Genomic DNA, 4,313 nt, shown 5'->3' with positions numbered 1-4,313 from the left:
CTGAATGAAAACAACGGAATTAACATGAAAACGACGGAATTTTAATGAAAACAACAGAATTTGAATCAAAACAACGGAATTAACATGAAAACGACGGAATTTTGAATGAAAACAACAGAATTTGAATAAAAAGAGTAGAATTAGAATGAAAACAAAAGCATTTGAATGAAAACAACCGAATTTCAATAAAAAGAACGGAATTAGAATGAAATGAATAGAATTTGAATGAAAACAACGGAATTAGAATGAAAACAACAGAATTTGAATGAAAACAATGGAAGTTTAAAACAAACAAAAGAATTAGAATGAAAACAACAGAGTTTGAATGAAAACAACGGAATTAGAATGTACAGAACAGAGTTTGAATGAAAACAACGGAATTAGAATGAACAGAACAGAGTTTGAATGAAAACAATGGAATTTGAATGAAAACAACAGAATTTAAATGTACAGAACAGAGTTTGAATGAAAACAACGGAATTAGAATGTACAGAACAGAGTTTGAATCAAAACAATGGAATTAGAATGTACAGAACAGAATTTGAATCAAAACAACGGAATTAGAATGTACAGAACAGAGTTTGAATGAAAACAACGGAATTAGAATGTACAGAACAGAGTTTGAATGAAAACAACGGAATTAGAATGTGCAGAACAGAGTTTGAATCAAAACAACGGAATTAGAATGAACAGAACAGAATTTGAATGAAAACAATGGAATTTGAATGAAAACAACAGAATTTGAATGAAAACAATGGAAGTTTAAAATAAACAAAAGAATTAGAATGAAAACAGAGTTTGAATGAAAACAACGGAATTAGAATGTACAGAACAGAGTTTGAATGAAAACGACAGAATTAGAATGTACAGAACAGAGTTTGAATTAAAACAATGGAATTAGAATGAACAGAACAGAATTTGAATCAAAACAATGGAATTTGAATGAAAACAACAGAATTAGAATGTACAGAACAGAGTTTGAATGAAAACAACGGAATTAGAATGTACAGAACAGAATTTGAATGAAAACAAAGGAATTAGAATGTGCAGAACAGAGTTTGAATGAAAACAACGGAATTAGAATGTACAGAACAGAGTTTGAATGAAAACAACGGAATTAGAATGTGCAGAACAGAGTTTGAATCAAAACAACGGAATTAGAATGAACAGAACAGAATTTGAATGAAAACAATGGAATTTGAATGAAAACAACAGAATTTGAATGAAAACAATGGAAGTTTAAAACAAACAAAAGAATTAGAATGAAAACAACAGAGTTTGAATGAAAACAACGGAATTAGAATGTACAGAACAGAGTTTGAATGAAAACGACAGAATTAGAATGTACAGAACAGAGTTTGAATGAAAACAACGGAATTAGAATGTACAGAACAGAATTTGAATGAAAACAAAGGAATTAGAATGTGCAGAACAGAGTTTGAATGAAAACAACGGAATTAGAATGTACAGAACAGAGTTTGAATGAAAACAACGGAATTAGAATGTGCAGAACAGAGTTTGAATCAAAACAACGGAATTAGAATGAACAGAACAGAATTTGAATGAAAACAATGGAATTTGAATGAAAACAACAGAATTTGAATGAAAACAATGGAAGTTTAAAACAAACAAAAGAATTAGAATAAAAACAACAGAGTTTGAATGAAAACAACAGAGTTTGAATGAAAACAACGGAATTAGAATGTACAGAACAGAGTTTGAATTAAAACAATGGAATTAGAATGAACAGAACAGAATTTGAATCAAAACAATGGAATTTGAATGAAAACAACAGAATTAAAATGTACAGAACAGAGTTTGAATGAAAACAACGGAATTAGAATGTACAGAACAGAATTTGAATGAAAACAAAGGAATTAGAATGTGCAGAACAGAGTTTGAATGAAAACAACGGAATTAGAATGTACAGAACAGAGTTTGAATGAAAACAACGGAATTAGAATGTGCAGAACAGAGTTTGAATCAAAACAACGGAATTAGAATGAACAGAACAGAATTTGAATGAAAACAATGGAATTTGAATGAAAACAACAGAATTTGAATGAAAACAATGGAAGTTTAAAACAAACAAAAGAATTAGAATGAAAACAACAGAGTTTGAATGAAAACAACGGAATTAGAATGTACAGAACAGAGTTTGAATGAAAACGACAGAATTAGAATGTACAGAACAGAGTTTGAATTAAAACAATGGAATTAGAATGAACAGAACAGAATTTGAATCAAAACAATGGAATTTGAATGAAAACAACAGAATTAGAATGTACAGAACAGAGTTTGAATGAAAACAACGGAATTAGAATGTACAGAACAGAATTTGAATGAAAACAAAGGAATTAGAATGTGCAGAACAGAGTTTGAATGAAAACAACGGAATTAGAATGTACAGAACAGAGTTTGAATGAAAACAACGGAATTAGAATGTGCAGAACAGAGTTTGAATCAAAACAACGGAATTAGAATGAACAGAACAGAATTTGAATGAAAACAATGGAATTTGAATGAAAACAACAGAATTTGAATGAAAACAATGGAAGTTTAAAACAAACAAAAGAATTAGAATGAAAACAACAGAGTTTGAATGAAAACAACGGAATTAGAATGTACAGAACAGAGTTTGAATGAAAACGACAGAATTAGAATGTACAGAACAGAGTTTGAATGAAAACAACGGAATTAGAATGTACAGAACAGAATTTGAATGAAAACAAAGGAATTAGAATGTGCAGAACAGAGTTTGAATGAAAACAACGGAATTAGAATGTACAGAACAGAGTTTGAATGAAAACAACGGAATTAGAATGTGCAGAACAGAGTTTGAATCAAAACAACGGAATTAGAATGAACAGAACAGAATTTGAATGAAAACAATGGAATTTGAATGAAAACAACAGAATTTGAATGAAAACAATGGAAGTTTAAAACAAACAAAAGAATTAGAATAAAAACAACAGAGTTTGAATGAAAACAACAGAGTTTGAATGAAAACAACGGAATTAGAATGTACAGAACAGAGTTTGAATTAAAACAATGGAATTAGAATGAACAGAACAGAATTTGAATCAAAACAATGGAATTTGAATGAAAACAACAGAATTAGAATGTACAGAACAGAGTTTGAATGAAAACAACGGAATTAGAATGTACAGAACAGAATTTGAATGAAAACAAAGGAATTAGAATGTGCAGAACAGAGTTTGAATGAAAACAACGGAATTAGAATGTACAGAACAGAGTTTGAATGAAAACAACGGAATTAGAATGTGCAGAACAGAGTTTGAATCAAAACAACGGAATTAGAATGAACAGAACAGAATTTGAATGAAAACAATGGAATTTGAATGAAAACAACAGAATTTGAATGAAAACAATGGAAGTTTAAAACAAACAAAAGAATTAGAATGAAAACAACAGAGTTTGAATGAAAACAACGGAATTAGAATGTACAGAACAGAGTTTGAATGAAAACGACAGAATTAGAATGTACAGAACAGAGTTTGAATTAAAACAATGGAATTAGAATGAACAGAACAGAATTTGAATCAAAACAATGGAATTTGAATGAAAACAACAGAATTAGAATGTACAGAACAGAGTTTGAATGAAAACAACGGAATTAGAATGTACAGAACAGAATTTGAATGAAAACAAAGGAATTAGAATGTGCAGAACAGAGTTTGAATGAAAACAACGGAATTAGAATGTACAGAACAGAGTTTGAATGAAAACAACGGAATTAGAATGTGCAGAACAGAGTTTGAATCAAAACAACGGAATTAGAATGAACAGAACAGAATTTGAATGAAAACAATGGAATTTGAATGAAAACAACAGAATTTGAATGAAAACAATGGAAGTTTAAAACAAACAAAAGAATTAGAATGAAAACAACAGAGTTTGAATGAAAACAACGGAATTAGAATGTACAGAACAGAGTTTGAATGAAAACAACGGAATTAGAATGAACAGAACAGAGTTTGAATCAAAACAATGGAATTTGAATGAAAACAACAGAATTAGAATGTACAGAACAGAGTTTGAATTAAAACAATGGAAATAGAATGTACAGAACAGAGTTTGAATCAAAACAATGGAATTAGAATGTACAGAACAGAGTTTGAATGAAAACAACGGAATTAGAATGAACAGAACAGAATTTGAATCAAAACAATGGAATTTGAATGAAAACAACGGAATTAGAATGTACAGAACAGAGTTTGAATGAAAACAACGGAATTAGAATGTAAAGAACAGAATTTGAATCAAAATAATGGAATTTGAATGAAAACAAC

Source organism: Maylandia zebra, linkage group LG20 (assembly GCF_041146795.1).
Source record: "Maylandia zebra isolate NMK-2024a linkage group LG20, Mzebra_GT3a, whole genome shotgun sequence".
NCBI lineage: Eukaryota > Metazoa > Chordata > Actinopteri > Cichliformes > Cichlidae > Maylandia > Maylandia zebra.
This window is presented reverse-complemented; position numbering follows the sequence as displayed.